Raw genomic sequence first — 25,000 nt, 5'->3', positions numbered from 1 at the left:
CAGTGAAATGGTCTATCATCCATTAAGAGAGAAGAACAATTTGCATCGACTATGCAGTTCACATTCTAATCATAATCCTTTTCTCAGTTTTGCTCAGAACTTAGATTTGTTATGATGATCACTCATGGAATGTAGGCCAGTTATTATCAAGATATTATCAATTTTATGGCTGGAGGGTCTTACTGTTAACCCGGCATCAGTTCTCGAAGGCGTAGGTATGTGATCTACTTTAGGGAGGATGTACTTACTCTAACTTACAATATATTCTGAATAAACTATTTCCAGTATATAGGAATTTTGATATTGAGGTGTTTAATATCAAAAGTCGAAAAATGGCTTGTTTAAAATGAAGAAATTATCATTTATAAATAACCGTGTGTTACAAACTTGCCGCTCACCTATCTTGAAAAAGGATGATTCCAGTTTTAAGAACAGAGCCTCCATTTACTGGGAAGATTACCACAGACTCGAGATTAATTCTCATATCCTTTTTAGGGGAGAATGGGTGATGTTACAAACCCTTATGTATCAGTTGACATAAGTGTAGGTTCGAATCCTTGATATGGTACATGTATTTATTTGGGAATAAGTTAAGCCCAAGGTAAGATGAGTTCGATCATTAAGGATTATTTATGAACTAAAATTTAAAAAGATAAAAATGTTGTATGTAACACTGATTCATCATGTTACATGTAGAAATATGGGATACAGGTACTACACAGTTGGAAATTGGTTAATTTCTATTCTAAATACACAGTCTGTATATGAAATGGAAAATATACGTCAGAATCAATTCATATTTCACTTGGTGTCTCAAAGAATATATTACTGCCACTCAAGCATGAATAGGTTTTGATTCTGATCAAGGCATATGTGCTTATCATTTATAACTTCGATTGGTAATAACTATTTTTCTAAAGCACTGCAAAATCTTCATTGATGGTTATTCGTGGCCTAGTATTTTAAAAGCATTGAAAAATTATCTGTCTCAGCAAAGAATTATAAAAACATTATACTCACGCTTTACAAACTCACCTCCTAGCTCTCATGGTGGATAGGTTAATTCCATTGCCTGAGTTCGGCAGGAATGTGCTTCATAGCGGTAAAATCAATTCATATCACTATTGATAAAAATCTAATGTTGATTCCAATTATATATCGAGCTCTCTTTGTGGTAATGCACTTTGATATATTTACTCTTGGGAATAAATTAATCCCAATTGTTAACAATGGGGCCATTTGTGGTCAAATATTTGAAAGTATACAAATGTTATGCATCAAGTTGACAAATTGTTGCATATTTATAGCCATAAATTGCGAACCTAACACTCAGTTATTTGGTGGAGATGGTTTGATTTTATGTCTATGTACTATACTTTACTATTACACTAATATGCACCACGAGTCGAAATCAATCTCTCTTAAAGCCTGAATGTGTAACGTCCACATCACCCATTTATCAGTCCATAAAAGAATAAGTTCTAATTCTGATCAGGGTCGGTGTACCAATTATATATAATCATTTCCTGTTATGATTAAGTTATTCCCAAAATAAAGTGAATTAAGTGAGTTATGAGTGGCTTGATATTTAGGAATATAAAATGCTTTGTAACACTGACAAATTATATAGCTTCCTGTTAGAAAATCACCAATCCGTTACCAAGGTTGAGAATGTTCAATTTCAACTCTAAGTGGAATTGCACCACTGAGTCGAAATAAAGTTTGTCTGTTTTAACAGATAAATGGTCACTGCCACTAGAAACCATGAAGAATAGGTTCGAATTCTGGTTAGTTATTCTGACGGTAAAGTGGATTCATCATGAAGGGTTATCATAGATAAAACTAACAAATTATCATACATTTATAGCCTTATGTTGAAAAACCACCACTTCCCTAAATCGGTGGAAATAGATTGAAATCGATTCTAAGTACAAAACCCGAATTCAGATGCAATATTTAGCACCCCATCAAAATCAATGCTTATCTCTCTTATTGGATGAATTGGTAATGTCAATTTCGACATTTATATCAATTCACAAAACCATTTGATCGATTTTCGGTCAGCTTAGATACCCTTATCACGCATTCTTTTGGAAAAAAGTCATTCCACTGGTATGTTGAAGACTGTCACACTCTTGTGTTGATGTTCACCGGACTTTAGTACTTTATAGTTGTTATTGTGCTGAAAGTGCTGAATTTATAGTATGGCTGTTTAGTTGGTATCCTTACGGGATTTTCAAAAGCGAAGCGTTTTTCAAGATCAACATCTCCCTGAAGGCTATTGTACAGTTGATGAAGATTCCTTGCAACCATCATCAAGGACATTTGCGGTTTAAATAAAAATAGTTGCTAATAATTCGTGAGTTGAACAGTGAGATCTGAGTGCTTGAGTGTGTACATGGCTGTTGCCATATAGGATACAGATGGAGGACCATAAACGTCCCCACAGTTCCTCAGTCTATTCCAAGTGATGATATTGCTGACTGTACCCATGAAAGACATCGAAATCCTTTAAGTTATGTGACAAGAATTTGAGGCGCTTAGTTGTATTAAATGCACTCATAAAGAGAAAAGAATCAGAGCTCTCTTGATGGCACTGGTTTAGTTAGGCCAAGTTTTACAAATGGAGAAGTGTCAGCTGAGCTGATTCCACATACTTCTGTATTTTGCATTTCTTTTTCCATGAATATAGCCCAAGATGGTTACAGTGAAATTTCCATGTCAGAGGCTACCATCCTCAAAGAATCTAGTTTCAATGCCCCCATTATAGATCTAGGTGCTTCCTCAGGACGCATAGGCAGAATTCTTATTGCCAGGTGTTTTTGCCTTTGTGTATGCCATAAAGAATATGTCTTCAGACTTGCTAATGACACTTACAATGATACAAGTACATTTTCCTGGTACTTTATCACTTTAGCGTTACCAGCTAAATTGGTAAAACACATTGCATGAAACCATCTGTCTGTCAGTATATTTTCAGGAGTTCACGAGTTGGCAAGAAGATAATGAGCATTTGGGAGTTCTAACAGAGTAACTCTTAGCTAATCCATTACTTAGCGGACCGATGCGATACTTGTTGCAGTGTTTCCGATACCTGCCCACCGCAATACTCAACAGGACTGATGAAACAAAGAATTTTGTGTGACTGTCTACCAATGTAATTTGATGGATTGTTGTTGATTTTCTTGGCTTTCCCATTTCCTCCTTTAATTATCTGTTTCTTTTCAAGAATTTTCTGTGGGTTAGGATCGCTATAAAATGAAAAATATATTATCTGGCATCCTCTCGGACAACTGGTGCTGAAATCCTAGCAACAGGTGCCTGTGTAGATATTTGGTCAGACGTTTTAACTGTGGGCGAATGGTCCCGAACGGATCTTCTTAGAGGCATCTCTCGAACTAATATCCAATCATTCTCTCTCTCTCTCTCTCTCTCTCTCTCTCTCTCTCTCTCTCTCTCTCTCTCACTGTCTGTATATCGTATGACGAATCTCCTTGTCAGTCTCTGTTTCTCCGCGCCGATGTGGGGAGACTTTTTATCACTATAATCGTCAGAAAAGCGAGATATGAAATCATCTATGGGTGACTCCACTTTTTTTTTTTTTTTTTTTCTTAGTCGGTTCAAGTCATACCATCTCACGTCGAATGCAGCAGCAAAACCCTCTAGTCCGAGAAGTGCGTGGGTTAGAATACCGAGGAATTCTTTGGCTTGTTTAATGTCGGAAATAAAGATGAGGAGTAGAGATATAAATGGAAAATGGGGTGAATTTTTTCAGTGGAAAGAGCTTCTTTTTTTCTTTTGTGGAACCTCATGTAAACAAGAAAACTACTCACAGGCACAGATAAAAATAAAACTGTTCTGAGCTGTCTGAAATACAAAAATGGAAACATAAAGGATTTTTTATTTTTTTTTGTGATCACAAGAGTGCTCTTTTGATGAATGTTACTTTGAATGAGAAAAAATTATCATTATTAGTAATTTTTTTTCTGTAGCAATATACTGTTGTTCTTTGATCTATTTCTTTGAAAGCGCAGGAAAACTGCATTATTATTATTATTATTATTATTATTATTATTATTATTATTATTATTATTATTATTATTATTATTATTATTATTATTATTATTAAACAGTAGACAGTCCTTTTAAAATATGGAAGGTTATAAGAGACAGAAAATACTAATAAATAAAAAAAATCAAAAGCTTGGTCACAGAAAGAATTACACCGGACCATGCAGTCTAAAGACCGTTACCCATGCCATTATTGCATGAAGGTCGATTGAGGCCCTTTGCTCTTGATACAATAATAACAGTCGACTTGACAATCGAATTGTCACTTCGACTGTCTATCAATTAATCCAAAATAAAGGCCCTTGTTCTAATCCTGGCCTGGGCACATATGATCTTATTTCCCCTGGGTATAAGTTACCCCCAAGGTGTTGTGAATTCGATAGTAAGTGGTATTTGTGGATTAGTATTCATGAAGAAAAAGTAGCATGTGTAAGAAAAAAAAATTTTAATAATATATATATATATATATATATATATATATATATATATATATATATATATATATATATATATATATATATATATATATATATATATACATAGTATATATATATATATATATATATATATATATATATATATATATATATATATATATATATATATATATATATATATATATATATATTATATATATATATATATATATATATATATATATATATATATATCACATCAGGATCCCCAGGTCTTTCAAATGAAAGACCAGAGAGCTGCCAACCAGGCCACACGAGTTATAAAAGAAATTGGAACCTGCATACAACTGTACCCAAGGAATTACCTGGTCAGGCTAACTGCTTGCATACCAACGTGCTTTCCCCAACTTCCCGACTCTGCAGTGACCCAATTGACAGCATTTCATTCTAATTGTCCTTTCTGAGTGAATATGATAGAAGTACCAACACAATTGCGTGCTGAAAGGAAATAAATTTCTGACTCACATCGGGATCGAACCCAGGTCTTTCAAATGAAACATGCTGGTATGCAAGAGGTAGCCTGCCCAGGTATATCCTTGGGTACAGTTGTATGCAGGTTCCAACTTCTTTTATGATTTGTTTGGCTTGGTTGGCAGTGCTCTGGCCCTTCATTTTAAAGACCTGGGTTCTATTCTGATGTGAGTCGATATTTCTATATATATATATATATATATATATATATATATATATATATATATATATATATATATATATATATATATATACACACACACACACACACACACACACATATATATATATATATATATATATATATATATATATATATATATATATATATATATATATATATATATATATATATATATATATGCAATCTACTGTTCACTTTTTACCCGATAGGGATGTAATTGTAAATAGCCACAATGTCCTCTTAACTTCTCGAATTCTTCACTTTTTTATACGCCTTTTATCCAAATGCAAGAAAATATGAAGTAATTTTGATGTCCGGTAGCAGGATTCGAAACAACATCCCGAGTATATACCATTTCCCGCAAACGGCAAATCATCCATTTGCTAATAACTCCATCTGTTACGGCATAACTTGTATTCAACAACAATTATCCAAGAGACCCTCATTCCGCCTACAGCTGTGCAACATTCATTTGGGCATTACACCACATCCAATTGTTCCTGAGTAATGCGTAACCATTTAATAACGACGTCCTAATGATATAATCCCCATGGCAGAATATTAATCTAGCTGGGCTGCTGCGTATCTGAGTCATGAATTCTCAGCGCTGTGAGACTGACAAGAAATTCGTAGCTGACTCACAATGGATCTCCAGCTCTCGAGTTGCAAGAGAAATGGGCGGAGACGAGCTCGTTATAATTTGAAATTCACCGGGCGAAATTTAAACGATAAATGTTGTAGAAAAATCATTTGTGTTAGGAACCTATATTACATAATAATAATAATAATAATAATAATAATAATAATAATAATAATAATAATAATAATAATAATAATAATCTACTTTTTTCTCTGCATCTTTTCCCACTACTGTGTGGGGTCGATGTTTCTAACAGCTTTCCTCCACCTGGCTCGTTGAAACACATTGTCCTCTGACAATTGCTTGTCTCTCCGATCTTCTTTGACAACATCGAGTCACCCTCACTTCGGTCTCCTTCCTACATAGGTCTCATCCCTTCTCATCACATGGCCATATCACTGCAGTCTTCTTTCCTGGACCTTCTTTGGTAGTTCTACGACTTTAGTAGTTACTCTAATTCTTCCATTCTTGATCCAAATCCATTTAAATACTTTCATCTCTACCGCATCCAATTTCTTCACTTGCACTCAAAGCTGGTCTCACTACCGTCTTATACACTCTTCCTTTAACCTTCATGTTGATTCTGCGGTCACACAAGACATCTGGCATATTTCTCCCATTTTTCCATCTAACCTGCACTCTGTGTATTATTTCAACATCCAAATTTCCATCACCAGCTACTGTTGAACCAAGATACCAAAATTTTTCTACTCTGTTTAACCTTGTTTCTTCCATACTAATCTCTGAGTTTTGATCTTCACTGAACCTTAAGTATTCAGTCGTCTTTCTACTGCTCCTTAATACTCGGTCTTCCAATACCTTCCTTTACTGCTCCAGTTGTGACTCTACTACCCGTCTGTAAACAGCATGCACCAGGGGACTGATTTCTTATTCCTTGAGATAACACATCCATAATCAGGTCCAAAAGATATGGACTTGAAGCAGATCCCTGATGTAAATCAACTCTCACTGGTATACATTAACTAAACCCAACACTGCTTCTAACCTGCGTTTTTGCTCCTTCATGTATACCTTGGGCTAACCTCGCATACTGCTCCGGTGTTCACTTTTCTCGCTTACACCTCCAAACCTCTTGGCGTGAGGATCTATCATATGACTTTTCCAGATCTATAAATACCATGTGCAGTCTTTGCTGTTTTTCCCGGTATTTTTACTTTTTCTGTTGAAGTCCAAACACTGCATCTGTCATTCCTATTTCCTGGAATGAAACCAAATTGTTCTTCGTCTACAGATGTTTCTTCCCTAATCCTTTGATCCATTATTCTTTCCCAGATTTTCAAGGTGTGAGGTATTGGCTTTTTTCCACTGTAATTTGCACAATTCTGGATGTCAACCTTCTCTTTACAGCTAGGCACAACAAAGCTTTCTTCCCATTCTCATGGTGCCTTTTCCTGACTGTATATAATAATAATAATAATAATAATAATAATAATAATAATAATAATAATAATAATAATAATAATAATAATAATAATAATATAATATGTCCTGTTAAACAGAATGGCTGCATCATCCGAGTTGATTATAATATATTGAGACTTCTAATTTTTCCGTATAATTGTTTTCTCTCCTACGGTAATATTGGACAATAATTGACCAATTTTCATATTCTGGTAGAGAGAAATAAATCAGTAGAGAAAGTAGTGAAATACACCAGCAACGAAGGTAGTGAAATACGAGGGATAAACCAATACATCTCAACAGCGGGTTTCGTGCAGATGGCTCCGGGGTCGTGGTTCAGGTATTACTTTCATCTGCCGGAAACTTCCCGATGAGTTCTACTGGTTTATCCCCTTTGTTTCGACCTGACCTTCCATGTTGTTATCTATCTATCTATGTATGTATCTATCTATATATATATATATATATATATATATATATATATATATATATATATATATATATATATATATATATATATATATATATATATATATATATATATATATATACGACTGTTGGTGTTAATGTGTTAATGTGTGATAAATAAATCACGTACAAAAAGTGATTATAATCATATACATATATATATATATATATATATATATATATATATATATATATATATATATATATATATATATATATATATATATATATATATATATATATATATATATATATATATATATATATATATATATATATATATATATATATATATATATATATATATATATATATATATATATATATATATATATATATATATATATATATATATATATATATATATATATATATATATATATATATATATATATATATATATATATATATATATATATATATATATATATATATATATATATATATATATATATATATATATATATATATATATATATATATATATATATATATATATATATATATATATATATATAGATAGAGAGAGAGAGAGAGAGAGAGAGAGAGAGAGAGAGAGAGAGAGATTTATGTATGTGTGTGTGTTCCAGCATAACACTGAAATGCATTAAGCAATTTCAACCAAACTTGGTATGCATATGACTTACTATCTGGAAAAGAATACTGTGGGGGTAAGGCATTACTGACACCAAAGGGGGTGGGGGTGAGAAGAGGGTGAAATATAAAAATAACCGAAAACAAGAGATATTACTATCTAATCCATAGTTTTCGAGGTCGCTGAGACGATAGTAACATTCCCAATGCCCCTTAAATCCAAGTTCAGCCCCTATAGGAAGTGGGAGTGAAAAGGGGTGAAAAGTAAAATGTAAAAAATGACATATGCTAGTGTCTAATCCATAGTTTTCGACGTTGCAGAGATGAATAGTGACACTCCCGATGCCCTTTAAGTCCAAGTTCAGCTCTGATAAGAATGAGAGGTGAGAAGGGGTGAAATATGAAATGTTAAAAATTCTGGGCACTGTAATTGAAGCAACTATCTTAACAGGAAAGGGAGAGAGTGAGAGGGAGAGGGAGTGAGAGGAATAGAGGGGGTATTAGGGAGGAGAGAGAGAGAGAGAGAGAGAGAGAGAGAGAGAGAGAGAGAGAGAGAGAGAGAGAGTTTATCGGGTTGGCCAGCTTGTACAGTACATAAACTGCTGTACACACCCTGCTGATGTTTTTCTCTCTACCAAAGGATGAGTATTGGCCAGTAAGTGTCAGATATTAACGTAGAAGAGAAGAGGGTTATAACGATAACTGAGAAAACTCAATATAGAATTAACTCGAAAGAGACAGCCATCCTATGTAACAGGACATGTTTAAGAGAGGGTCTACTTACCCGTAAATAATAATAATAATAATAATAATAATAATAATAATAATAATAATAATAATAATAATAATAATAATAATAATAATAATAATAATAGGAGAAATGAAGCTCAGGACTCAATATATGATAGATTTTAATTACCGGTAAAAGTTCGACAAATTTCTTTTCAGGAAAATGTCAACGGATTTAAGAACACCTTCAAGGGGAGATGGTATGGTATTGTGGGCAATTTAATCAATAATAAAAGATGTAGCTGTTTTATCTCTTAGTCTAATTAGGACGTTTCGAATAGGTATTAACACTATTCATCATCTGCATTCAAATAAATTGTTATTGTGGTCTTCGATCAAACTAGCACGGGTCATTTCTCATAGAGCAACCCGTAGGTGAAGACACAAATGATGGATGTAAGCGGGATTTGCTAAAATATGCAAGCGGAATGTCGTGTTCGCAAACGACTCTCGGGTAGTTTACAGGGTTCTTGGTGCAGGATTTGACTTCAGTGGTTCAACAATGTAAAGGAGAATACTTCTTTTGATGTTCAATAATGAATTGAGTTCTAAGATACGTAAGGTTTCCTGCTGAAGTAGTCGGCGGCGGTCGGGGTTGGCATCCAGGTTCCCAGGATCAGCGGTGCTCTGCGTTATAAAGATTTTAAATGGCTGTTTCCTGTAAGTGACAAAATACTAGTTTGAAAAGGCGATTGGTTGTCATATTGCTTCTTAAAAGTATCTAGAAAAATCAGTGGACTGTCCTTGAGGATAGTAGTACTGTGCTCTTTAGAATAGTTTAATCAACTTGTTTCCTTCAGTGGGTCTTAGGATTGGTACTTCTTCTTACCATTAATTCATAGTCAGTCTGATCTACCTCTCGATTTCCTTGTTTGAGAAGTCACAGTTTACAATTATCTGTTTTGTCTTGTTCATCTAATCTACAGTTTGTTTTCAGTATGGGTAATGGGAGAATGCCCACGAAGTTCTTATTAAAAATGTTTTAGTATTTATTCTGGCAGTTCAGGACACTCCACGAGGGCCTACAATATATCAAGCCTACCAACGCCAGCTTCTAGTTAAATGGGCAGAAAAAATACCTAGGAATCTTCAAAAGGAACCTTTTTGACACCTACGTCAGGCAAGCTCTTCTCTCCTATTGCTCAATCTGTGAACAATCCATAGTAGAGATGGGCAGGAGAAACCTGGACACTCGAAAGCAACGGCTTCTCAAGCAAGGATATTTGGAGCTACATTATACCGGCTATGAACAAATAGTAAGGTGAAGTATTGAACACAAGACATAATGAAGGAGAGAACAGCCAATGGAGATAACCTACACGGGCATAAATTCATCGCCAGTAGTACTGAGACGAAACAGCTCTAATTCATCAAGGGAAAAGTGCCTGCCTGATATACGGACCCAAAATACTGCCATCGTGATTTATTGTAAGAATCGTTACTCGGACAGCCTCCCCAGATATCTTGCAGAAACGCACTATCATATATCATTTTAAATACCAAACATGAAGATGAATTCATTCATTTGTTGGCATGACGACTTTCTATCTCTTCAAATAACAATCTTACCACTCACAGAAGGAGTTATAGGAGGGAAGGCTGCTGAACCCTTTACTGTCGGTCTTGGCTGTTGACCCAAACTGCTACTGTTTACGCCACAGGGAGTCGTTACAGGTTCAAGATCTTCTTCCATTGTTGAGTCCCATTAAAAATATATTCTTCCTTACATCCCACTGGAGAAGCATCTGCACCATGAACCCTGCATGCCAGCCCAGAATCTGGATGCTAACCTGACCCCATAGTACATAAAATCGTCAGTTTGGTTCCAGTGGGCACTAGAAAAGTCAGAAGACCCATAACTACCCGAATACAAGCTATCAAAAGGGAGGCTGAAGGTGATTAAAGATGTGTAGATGTGAAAACACAGGAAGACATGAGTTGCGGACTTTTACAAAGGCCTTTTGCAACGCACGGCGTAAGAAATAATGCCAATAACGGAGGAAATGTATAGGTATTATGATAGCAATTTCAGCTAAAAACCAGAAGAATTACAGCTCAAATACGAGTGTAAAACACATTACTCGGTCATTTGAGTGACGAAATTAAATGTACATTATTTACAAGCAAACACTTTTACCAAATAATTTACGAGCTAATGACTCATAAAAAGATACGCACTTACATATGCATAACAGGTGATCAAAAACAGCAATTTAAGGGACCAAATTATTCCCACATCATTGTTAAAGATGTATATTGTTCATGAATGCTCATAAATACAATGTATGACACCAAAACAATTCTTACCGAACAATATTTGCCGTATATGTTTCACATTTCGATAATACTGAGAGAGCCGAACCGTCAAGGACAAAAAATGCGTTCGTTGAATAAAATCGCTGGTGAGATATGGCACCTCCTCCCAGCTCGTGATGTCAAGAAGGGAAATAAAACAGAGCTGCAATTTCCGGGGGAATTCTAGCGACACACCTTTTCAGATTTTCTGGGAAGCTGGATGACCAGCTGGGGTATAAACACGTCTATTGACCATCGGGAAACCTTTCCACATTCTGAAGATTTACTGTATTTTAAAGATATACGTATATATATATATGTATGTATATATATATATATATGTATATATATATATATATATATATATATATATATATATATATATATTATATATATGCATATATATATATATATATATATATATAATAATAATAATAATAATAATAATAATAATAATATATAATAATAATATATATATATATATATATATGTATATATATATATATATATGTATATACATATATATATATATATATATATATATATATATATATATATTTCTAATTAAGAAGTATATATAAAATAGAAAGTCTATATAAAATAAATGCAGCTATAGCAATATATATATAATAAAGCCTGTTTAAAAGAGGGTCTTAGGGAACGACAAATCATGACACGAAAACGGTCGCTTTTGTTAAAAATCATGAAAATGTAAAAACAAGGACTATATCAGCAGCTTATTTATGTGTCTACTTATTACTGACGCACCAGTAATTTTGAGAAGACAGTCTCGTTTTGACCTTATCATTTACTATCATTTCACAATTAAATATGCTTTGCGTAATAAACGCTTGCTTTATTTCTAATGTTAACATGTTTTATATAGAAATTTAGTGACAGGTAGGAAATTGCCCTTCACTTGTTTTTGCTAACATTCACATGAAGTTTTTTGAAATAATACGAGCAAATTCTTTTTTTTTCGGCAATATCTTATGTTTCTGTTATAGTGATGACTTATTTAGAATCTGGAATATTCATCTGGACAAATTTCACATGTAAATACTTTTAATGGACTGGTACCTTCGACCCAGTTTACTGCTGAGAAGGAAGAAAACGCCGTAGTTTTCTTGCATATCTAATAATCAGAAATGATATTTTGAATATATGTAAAAGGTAGCAAAAACAATCTTGTTATCAAAAGAACGTCGTCAAATGCTTTTCTTCTTCCTATCATACTTAAGTACGTAGCGCAGTTAGCAAATAATGTTTTACAGAGCCCTGCGCATAGTGTTAACCCTGAATTTTTTTTAAGGCGAAAATAGATTATGAGCAGGAATTATGTCTTGAGTAACACCTTTAATAGCAATATAATATATTTACCATTCGTTCTACCTTTGGATCATGTTACCCATTCAGGTAGATTCACTAAATTAAGTGACATCTTGTTGTAATCATGCCACAGGCGGAACTTTAATAAATAACAGCCCAACGTACGACGACGAGACAGCATACACGATTTTATATAGCACAGACAGTAAAAAAACAAGTAAAAAATGCGCCGAAGTTTCTTCGGTGCAATCGAGTTTTCTGTACTGCCGCTACAGCTTATAGTCAAGGCCACCGAAAATAGATCCATCTTTCGGTCGTCTCGGTATAATGCTGTATGTACCGCAGCCCATGAAACTAACCGGGGCCACATGGTGGCGTGTCCTATATCGTTGCCAGAAGCACGATTATGGTTAAATTTAACCTTAAATAAAATAAAAAACTACTGAGGCTAGAGGGCTGCAATTTGTTATGTTTGATGAGTGGAGGTTGATAATCAACATGCCAATTTGCAGCCCTCTGGCCTCAGTAGTTTTTAAGATCTGAGGGCGGACAGCAAATGTGCGGACAGAAAAAGTGCTGACAGAAAATAGTGCGGGCAGTATAAAGTGCGGGCGGACAAAGTCGGCACAATAGTTTTCTTTTACAGAAAACTAAAATCTCAAAATTAGTAGAAAAAATGCTATTGTTCAGATAAATAATGCGATCCGTAATGGATTTAGAATCTGTTTATTCAGACATGGGTAAAATCACAATTTTTATTCAGAATTAGTAATTTCACCGAGAGAAATTTAATACAAGCAGCTAATAATTAATGTAATGGAAAAAAGAACTTACATATATTCATTACAGAGACCCTTCCTTTCGCCACGCGATGAAGTCCCAGTATAAATCATTCAATATACTGACGTAGTTATTCACTCAACTACATTTTTAACCTTGTTGTAATGTGACCCTGCGCTTAAAATACTAGACAATAATATATCTTGTGTTAATCTGTAATCATTTGTCCAATGCCTATTTTTTGATGTTGATTTGTTAAGCAAGTTCCCCGAAAGAGGCTTGTTGGAGTGCGGAAATGCTGAGGCGAAATTAAACTGTATTTTCTTTCCCCCTCCATTTTCCAATTCGCTTTCTTAGTAGAGTGCATCACATACACACATTTCGGGTAAGTATGTGTGTATGCGTGTGTGTGGGTGTGTGTGTATGGAGAGAGAGAGAGAGAGAGAGAGAGAGAGAGAGAGAGAGAGAGAAGAGAGAGAGAGCTTTTAACGGACACTTGAAGGTGGTTGCAGCTTTAAACAAATTGACTTGTAACACATTATTCGGAAAATCATTCAGCAATATGAGATTTCATATTCTCTGAACATATATCATATTCAATAGCTCTGAAATTAATGAATCATGATTCGCAATAAAAATTTCTATTTATGTTTCACATTTCATTTTCATTTTCTGATGATTAGAATTCTGCTGTAAAAAAAGAGTAGTTTCGAAAACTCCTTTTGACATTAGGAAATGATAAGCGCTGTTGCATGCTGGGTACGATGAAATCAGCCTCCGCTCTAACGATGTGGTCGATAACAAAAACACGCCAACACTTTGTGGTAATATTTAAGGGCTAAAAAGTTAGAAAAGGAGACATAAAAAAATAGACGGCCTTGGTTTTGATGACGTCAAAATGAACTGCTAATGCTTGTTTCTTTTTCTTTGCCGGTAATGGTAACTGGAAAGATTTTATGATCGACAAAGAGTTAATTGGTTCGTAAAACATGTAAATACCTCGCAGCAAGGACTGCTGAGTCTTTTAGGTTCGAAGTTTTTAAGACCGAAGAATCTTTTAACGGTCTGAACACGCACGAATTACCGGCAAACAAAAATAAGAATTAAATAGGTTTTTAATTATCATACCAGAAAATGTCAGTTATTACACATTCACGATTTATTTTTCTACATCAATTTTACTTGATTTTGATGTAGACAGACCTTGAAACTGCAACGGTTGGGCAACTTGTACCTTGTGATGGTGATGAATAAAAAAAAAAAGCATTTATTCCTTTTCGAACTTTCATGTAGACTCAGAAGCCGTAGGAACGGCCACTCTAATGTCTCTTTAGCCAATAGCAAATGAAAAAGAAATGGCGGGGAAAAGTTAAGTATTAGCTTTGCCCAAGGGAATAAACACTTACATAGAAATTCATGTGAAAGCTAGGATATTAGATAGCGGAGAAACACTCGTTTGCTGGAAAGTCAAGTTTTTCTCTTAATTTCAAACATACACATGCGCGCACAAGGGGACAAATGAGAACAAACACACAAGGAGACAGATAGACAGAGATTACGAATGGTAAAAATGAGCTGATAGATAGATAGATAGATAGATGGACTGAGAGAGAGAGAGAGAGAGAGAGAGAGAGAGAGAGATGATATCATGAAATTACGGATGTGAATATAGTTAAATTTATTTTACACCATTTCGTAATAATCTAGTAAATATAATTTTCTCTCTTTTTCACCCCATTTTCATTATATAGAATTTATATCTGTCTGTCTGTCTATCTACCTTCTATCTATTCTTGGTGTGTCTTCCTCTCCGTCTCTTACTCTTCGTAAGTAACCCCACTGATATTTGTGGAAAGGTATTTGATTTTAAGTAAGCCTTCCTATAAGAAAACCAGACATATTTCTCTCTCTCTCTCTCTCTCTCTCTCTCTCTCTCTCTCTCTCTCTCTCTCTCTCTCATTCAACAGAGTTAATTAGTATTTTTACATAGCCCAGTTGACAGCATCAACATTTTTTACAAGCGCCTCCTCGCTTATTTGTCATTTCCAAGCGTCTGAAGCTGTCACCAAAATAAATACCTGGATCTTAGGGTTCATCTGAGCATTAAAAGATCATACATTTACCATGCATACACACACACATCTCTCTCTCTCTCTTGAAACATGGTACCTTATCATGCAAAAATGTGACTTCTTCAACAGACAACACATTTTCAGGATCTTTGAGGAAAGGAAATACTCCACCAGTAATCTACAATTTCTCTGAAGAGTATTCCATTTCCATGACTGTCCTTCTTCTGATGGTCCACATTAACTGTTTGGCTGTGAAGCAGAGAAAAATTCCCAAATATTCAGAAATTTCACAACATGGCGATAGTGCATGTCATAGCTGATATCATCCAACTTTGTGGCCCAAATGATGTCATTTTTAAGATTTGGCTTCCTGACTGTGTAAATGAAGAATTCATTTGATCTGGCAACATGGAGAAAGTCAGCTTCATCCCAATCTTTGAGAAATGAACCACAAAATCATGTACAGTCTTCACTCTATTGCTGAGTGATGTTGGGCTTGCTGATAATATGAAATGGTTTATACAGATTTTTTCAACTCACGATATACAGCACTATAACTTCTTTCCCTTTTTGTTTCTAGTTCAAGCGCCAATTTATGTAAAGACTTTCTTGGTCTACCCACTGCTTCAGCTATGTCTTTTGACTCCTGAGAAAGGACTTCAGGCCTTCCAAGATTCTCACTCTTTTTGCGATGACAGTCATATGGATTTTTGTTCCAGCTTCTTTTAACAAAGGATCCATCTCTTTTAATGCATTTAGCCATCCAGGAACGTGAAATGAAGGATGCACCAGCATCCCTGGTCTCTCTGAAGGTTATAGCCCAGATTCGGTCAATCCATCTGATTTCCTCTGAGTCGTTAGTCATGGCCGTATCTAACTCCTTCACTCAGTCTGAAAATACAAGAAATGTAAAATGAAAAAAGCTTAATAAAAACTTAAAATAATGTACTTAAAGATAGGCTATAGGAGAAAAACTTCATAACTTTCATTTTGTTCTGGAGGGAGGGGGTCTAATTTTGATACAACTGATATATATATATATATATATATATATATATATATATATATATATATATATATATATATATATATGTATATATTATATATATATATATATATATATATATATATATATATATATATATATATATATATATATATATATATATATATATGTATATATATATATATATATATATATATATGTATGTATATGTATATATATATATATATATATATATATATATATATATATATATATATATATATATATATATATATATTATATATATATATATATATATATATATATATATATATATATATATATGTATGTGTATATATATATATATATATATATATATATATATATATATATATATATATATATATATATATATATATATATATATATATATATATATATATATATATATACATATACATACATATATATATATATATATATATATATATATATATATATATATATATATATATATGTATATATATATATATATATATATATATATATATATATATATATATATATATACATATATATATATATATATATATATATATATATATATATATATATATATATATATATATATATATATATATATATATATATATATGTAAATAAAGGCGAAGGTATGTGTGACATGCAAAATTGTTGACGATTTGTCAGTCGTTTCGCATACGAAGTGATGTTTGTTTAACAAGCGCCTGGGTCAACATCACTCAGCGTTATCTGGGCGTTCTCAGCATTAATCAGCACCTGTCGGTACGATCACCTTTGATTTCTGGGTCGTTGGTGACACGTGTACAAGAATGGAAGATTTTGATCCGGTGTGAGTCGGATATTTAAGTGTGTTAAATGCAAATGTGGATCTGTGGGTGCGTTACGAAAACATTAAGTGCGAAAAGCTCTAGTGGAAAATTGGGCATTCTTTGGTGAGAGTCCAGACTAAAGAGACGCACTGGAACACATTGTGAATCGAAATTCCCTGCCGCCGAAAGTGAGTAAGAACTCTGAAAAATGACTGATCTTTATGACTTTGTATTTTAAGGTCTGTTTGAATTGCAAGTGATTAATTCCTGTGTGTTTTTTTTTTATTGTGTTTTTATGAACTAGGTGAACTGTGCTCTAATAGAAATTTATTCTGTCCCTTGCAGATGTTTGGAATAAGGCATAAACCTTAATCTGGCATATACCCACTTTTAGGAATGAAGCTGGGGTCGAAGTGACTGTGTTTTTTTTTTTTTTTTTATCAGACCACGGACAACCGTATATTAGTTGACTTCGGGTGTTTTTAGTAAGAAGCGTGAGTTAGTTCCTACTCATTATGATTTCTTGCAACAATTTTATTCTTTTGGGTATAGCGTAATTGGGATCGGAGATTTAACATGCGTGATTTTTCATTTACTTTGTTTTTTGTTAGATTTGCAGAATAAATGTCTATTTTTGATATTCTGGGGTTTGATATATACATAACAGTTTAGTTGTAGATTTCCTTGGAATTCATGAGAGAGAGAGAGAGAGAGAGAGAGAGAGAGAGAGAGAGAGAGAGAGAGAGAGAGAGAGATGCAATGCACAGCAAGGAGGGATGCAGGCCAGAGCTACCAATATTTTTGCATCTCTTTCAAGGTAGGTAAAGTATAAGACGCCTTCAAGATAGAGGCATTTACAAATGGTGGCAGCGGTGACAGATACTTTCGGGCTTGAGTCCACGCCGAAGAGAGAATGCATGGATGATGTTGAAGTAGGATGTAGGTACACATTGTAAATACCAGTAAATGCCTCAAGAGTTACGGTACATCATTGTTTGTAAACCAGGTGATGAAGTACTTAACATTTATAATTCCCTTGGGTGCAAGTTGTTCTCGAGGTGTAATGAACTGGATAACACGATATTTGTATATATATACATATATATATACATATATATATATATATATATATATATATATATATATATATATATATATATATATATATATATATATATATATATATATATATATATATATATATATATATATATATATATATATATATATAATATATATATATATATATATATATATATATATATATATATATATATATATAATATATATATATTATATATATATATATATATATATATATATATATATATATATATATATATATATATATATATATATATATATATATATATATATATATATATATATATATATAATATATATATATATATATATATATATATATATATATATATATATATATATATATATATATATATATATATATATATATATATACATAGTATATATATATATATATATATATATATATATATATATATATATATATATATATATATATATATATACATACACATCATCATACACACATACATATACATATATAATATATATATACATATATATATATATATATATATATATATATAACATATATATATATATATATATATATATACTATATATATATATATATATATATATATATATATATATATATATATATATATATATATATATATATATATATATATATATATATATATATATATATATATATATATATATATATATATTTTATATTTCCTAGTGCAGGTGGATCTTATGACTCCACAATTATTACTTTACTCGAAAATGGCCTTGTAAGATGCCCAGGACATACTCATACAAACAAAAAAAGAAGTACACGGGCGGAGGGCTCTTCACTAGGGGAAGTGCGTGAAACACGTGGATATAAAAATAGTTATATTTGATAGCACACAAGGTCAAAGGGAAAATTAACTGAAAACACGATGCCAGGAACACGGACCAAGGATAATTCTGCTACAGGCGTCTTTCTGAAACGATATTTGGACCCACGTTACACATCTAATGCTGGAATTTGGGGATTGAATTACTCGGGGGTGCACTGAAGGCGCCAAGGACTCCCCGAGGCGTTACTTGTGACTCAGAGGAAGAAGCTGTGAATGGGCCTGGCTTGAACCAAGGAATATCAGGGAACACAGGTTATAGGCCCGAAGTTAATAAATGCAAAAGGGCTAGTAATCGTGACTAGCAACTCGTTTGGTACGAAACCCACCGCATTTGTAGGGGCGTAGGGATGACGACGTCTTCTGCCGAGAAACACGTGTGGGAGCGTGGACAAATGGTAGCCTCCCTCTCCAAGGTATTTCTTCAAGTTGTAGATTGGGGCGGAAAAGGGCGCCCTTGGGATGATGAAAAGGCCGCCGTTTAATGTCAGCTCGCGTTTGGAAGACTTGCAATCCCCCTTGCAGTCTTCTAAGGCCACGTGGAATGGAACACGGGCACACAGAGGCGGCGATGGGATCGCGTGGCGGCGGAAGAGAGGAGGGCAGGGGCAGCGGCCTGCAGAAGAGGCGTGACTGCTCGGCTTAAACTAGCGACTGCGTGTGGGAGAGAGAGCTGTCCTGGCCCTGACCTTTTATTGCTTCTGGACAGGGGTAGGGGGGGCGATATCCTGACCAGGTCATTGACGACTATATCGCAAGAAAACGATTTTCTTTCCCTGTACCAAAAAACAGTGCAAAGCCAGATAACTGTCCCCAAACTATTATATTCTCCTGAGCCCTATACTGACCTTCAGAGTTCAAACCAACCCCAAAGCAGAAGGAGAACAGTTTCCTGGCGTATTTTGGCACTACTCTTTACAGCTCCCTGGCAAGATAATATTCACACCTATAAACGAGTGCGAGGAATATTGACAAAAGCAAAAATGGCGAAGAAAACGTTAGACTTTATTCTATCTTTACTTTGCTACAACCTTTGCTTTGCTGTTTGACTCATTTACTAATCAATAACAAACTGAAGGTTTACTTTGGGAGCAGAGTGCAATTTAGAATATTCAATAAAGGATAAACTTTTGCAAATTAATTATTGCTCAAATACTTCTAGTACTGTTTCTACTACATTCTTTATTCGATTTACTTTACTGGGGGTAATAAAGTACTCAAGAAAATAAACAAAAAACACTTCAAAATTTCAAAATAACAACAACAAAAATAAAACATACAAGGCAGAATTTAAAGGAAACAAATGTAAACCCACTATTCCTTAATGCTATCCTGGAATTACAGGCATGCTATTAGTTGTGCCTTGAAGAGGCGGCATTCGTGACAATACACTGTAGGTGGTAAATAATATCCCTTTACCAAAATTGTAATATGGAATTCAGATTCTTCTTTTCAATCGACCTCCAGAATTGTTCTAGCGCATGACGAGCATAACCTATTTCCGAACGCTAATCTGAAGGACAAGAACTTGACAGCTGTGAGGCAGAGATTGTCGCGGGTTTAATTCGCCAACAAGCGGCCTTTAAATTTTCGTCTGCAGCTTACAACTCGGGTGTAGCTATAAATAATTTAACTTGACTTATGAATGGGAGGATAAACAAATGAAGGGAAAATGGACAAGGATAACATTCTCCACAGGGATAAAAAAAAAGAAAAGAAATGTAAATAAAAAATAAAAACTACAGAACAACAACGGGGATATAACTTCCTACTAAAGGGCAGGCCGCACGCTGACGATTAAAGGCAACGTTAAAATTCGTGAGGCGGGAGTCTTGTGACTCAAGATTCGTTAAAAAAAAGGAAAGATTAAATGCAGAAGTAAATAATATACGTAGAAATAAAGGATAACAGGTAGAGGTATTTATGATTTACTTCTTTATCTAACTAATCGCCAACAGACGGCGGTCAGAGTAACCTCTCAGCCCAAGGCGAGGAAGAAAACCAAGGCGCGACCCCTTCAGGAAGAGTTGACACGCCTGCCTTGTGCCAAGGACGGGTGTAAGGGCGTGCCACTTCACTCTGTCTCTCTTACTGCTTCAAAATAAAATGGTTATACATTTCAAAAGGGGATGATATCCATATATTAACTGCAAAACGCGGTGGTAAATGAGAAGTGTGAAGGAAAGATCGATAGAGAAGGATGAGGATAGAGATTCCAAAGGAAAGAAGAAGATAGCGGAAAGACCTTGACATCCTCTCCTGGATGAAGGTGCCAAGACGTTCAAAGATGAAGAGGGGCCCTATGCCAAGTTTGCACAGGGACCAGAAGGCTTCGGGGGCTCCTTGTGAACTACCCTCGTCGCCCACCGTGGTAACTCCGCCCGCGAACCTCTCCTCGCGGACCGTTGTCCTTGGCTGGGAATCGGAGGGCCCGGGCCAAAGGGCGGCAAGAGGTGCCATCTGGGTCCGCTGCTGCGACAACTGACCCAGGAGCTGTTACCATCTCCGGACATTAACGGCGCGAATCGCCAGAGTTCATCGGCCCAGGAAAGCGGGGGCAGAATCATGACTCGCGGAGGAATCTGTGAGCGAGAAGAGAGGGGCGGCCGGAGGGCGGGGTCGACTTGCTTGCAGGGTGACCAGCTCAGGCACTGACGGTAGCACTGGCGCTGGTGGCGATGTGGTGGAAGCAGTCTGCGTCTGTCTGGGCCCGGTGGAGACTAGCACTGCTCAGTGCGCCTAAGGGGCACTGGCAGAGAGTTGAAGGCCGAGATTCTGAAGGAGATCTGGCTAAACCTCGGCACTGGCATGATGCACGTGCCGGGCACTGGACTCAGATTTGGATGATTTATTGGGGATGGGGACCCGTAGTTTGTGGCTGCAAGGGACAAAGTCTTGGCGGGAGGACGTCATAGTCTCCTGGAATGTGTTTCGCTACGGCAAGACGAAGGGTCCTGGCTCTGTGGGGTTGGGTGACCCTCAGTTGGACCGTAGGGAGGATCATTTTAAAATCGTTAATGCCCTCAATGGTGACGAGCTTGCGTCGGTCTATTATAGCTCCATAGGGAACTTTGTCCCTCCTTATGAGGGAAATTTGCGCGCCAGAGTCGTCAATCACCTTGACCTGGCGTGCTGGTATTACCTCGAGGAGGTGCCACATAGATGGGACCCTCGGCGCAGGGCCTAAGGACCGAAGGTCGTTACCAGAGGCGACGGCGGGAGTTCCTGCCTTATTATTTCTGGGGCATTTTGCCCATGGGAAGAAGTGGCCATAAACCTTTACGCGTGCAAAGGTTTAGCGCTGAAATCTCTTTGCACTGCCCCGGCAGAGGCGCAGGCGACAGTAGGGGCTGTAAGGGAGAGGACGCGGGTGGTTTACTGCGGCATTGCTCATGGCATGCGATCTTTGCAGAACCGCTTTTTGGCGGGCTTCTGTGATTGCCCATTCTTCGGCGGAGGGCACCCGATAGGTAAGCGGGTGGCGTAATTTTTGCGCTGCGAGCTCTCCTGGGGGTGATGGGTGTCCCATAGATCCGTATTCGGCAATCAGCTAGGTGGGGGCTCCTTCGATGTGCGTGGCGAGGGCGGCAGGGTGTAGAGTAGGAAGTTCTCTATCTGTATTTGTTGATGGCATCGTTGAGGTGCGTAACCCCACGGCCTCGAACCATTTGGCCTGAGCACGCTCAGACATGACCCAGTCTGCCCAGGTTTGATTGGCCTCCTTCACTAGCCGCCAGCTCACTCCTCCAGCGTTCAGGGGTTATCTCGTGCGCCTTGGCAATGGTCTGGCGTCTGACCTCCCAATTTTCCTGCTCCTCCACGGCCGAGGAGAGACCTGTGAGCAATCAGGGCCTTCCCTCCGAGAACACGCACCAGGGAGAGTTCGGCGGCACTCCAGGGCAGGCCTTTAGCACTGTCTCGGCACTGTCGAGAGCCCTCGGGCTCAGCCTCAATCACCAGCCCCAGGAAAGCCTGGCTGAGCACTCATCCCTGGAGGGGCGAGGTGGGCGAGGCCACTCTGTTGCAGCATTGCGAGTTCATGGGCACGCAACGTCCTTTCTTCCCTCTCGGCTTCATTCTCGTTTCTCCTGGGGCTAGTCTTTCTGCCTCCACGTTCCTGTCTCTCTGCGTCTGCGTCTCTCCTGAGCCAGCCTCTCTGCTTCTCGTTCTGCCGTGCGGCTTCTTCTCGTCTCTCTGAGCCTGTCTTTTTTTCTCTGCTTCTACTTGTCTCCTAGGCCTGTCTTTCTGCCTCTCGTTCCTGCCTTGCGGCCCTGTCTCGTCTCTCCTGAGCCTGTCTTTCTGCCTGTATGGCGTCCATCTCTCCCTGTACCCAGTCTCTTAGTTCTCTCCGGAAAGGCCAGTTCCTTCCTGAGGACATGAAAGAACTTGAATCTCGCTCTGCAGGGCCGTGTCGACATTTGCAGGCGGGAGGACGCTATTAACACACAGAATTAATTTCCCAGAGCTGTGGGAATCTTGGACACTTTTTCAAAGGACGTATGATTGGTCTCCTGATTTACCGACGAAGCGGGCTGATTGGGGACGATGAATTTAGCAATGATTGGTCTCCCTGTTTACCGACGAAGCGGGCTGATTGGGGACGATGAATTTAGCAATGATTGGTCTCCGATTGCCGACAAAGCGGAGCTGATTGGGGACGATGAATTTAGCAATGATTGGTCTCGGGTTACCGACAAAACGGGGCTGATTGGGGACGATAAATTAGCAATGATTGGTCTCCCGATTTACCGACGAAGCAGGCTGATTGGGGACGATGAGCAGCAATGATTGGTCTCCCGGTTTACCGACGAAGCGGGCTGATTGGGGACGATGAATTAGCGATGATTGGTCTCCCGATTTACCGACGGAGCCGTGATTGAGGACGAGGATTACTTAATGATTGGTCTCCCGATTTACCGACGAAGCGGGCTGATTGGGGACGAGGATTAGCAATGATTGGTCTCCCGATTTACCGACGAAGCGGGCTGATTGGGGACGATTAGTTAGCAATGATTGGTCTCCCAAGGTAACGACAAACGGGCTTACTTGGGGACTAGATTGGGATATATATTTAGGTCTCATTGCACCGACCAAGCAGGCTCATTTGGAGGACTGAAGGGAAAATGGTGGAGTCTCACCAACTGACCGACAAAGCGGGCTGATTGGGGACAAGAATATAATATATAGGCGCCCGGGAATTTCGCACAGACGACGTCTGATCAGCGATAGCGCTAGTTTTACTGACTTATGGGAGAAAGTGTTATTCTCAAAGAACTAATTAGATGGGTGGCCATCCACATTCACAACAGATAGGCAACACACGCAGCCGTAGTAAAAAGCGCAAAACAACACACAAAAAAAAACAGAACCTTTCGGGAACATATAATATCAGACCCCAATAATGCAAAACAATTTGGTAGAGCGAAGCAAATTAAAAACAAATGTTTTCCTAACTGGGCCGTAAGGTGGATTTGTCGAAGGCCGTCTGCGCCAAATGAATGAACGACGTAAACACTTGCCCGGGGACTTCCCCGAACTGAGAAACAACGGTTGTTGACCCTTTTCGTCCTGGGCGTATAATATACGCTTTCGCTCTATTTCTAAAACGAGAGGGTAAAAAT

The sequence above is a fragment of the Macrobrachium rosenbergii genome, chromosome 54 (genome assembly GCF_040412425.1).
Source record: "Macrobrachium rosenbergii isolate ZJJX-2024 chromosome 54, ASM4041242v1, whole genome shotgun sequence".
Taxonomy (NCBI): Eukaryota; Metazoa; Arthropoda; class Malacostraca; order Decapoda; family Palaemonidae; genus Macrobrachium; species Macrobrachium rosenbergii.
This window is presented reverse-complemented; position numbering follows the sequence as displayed.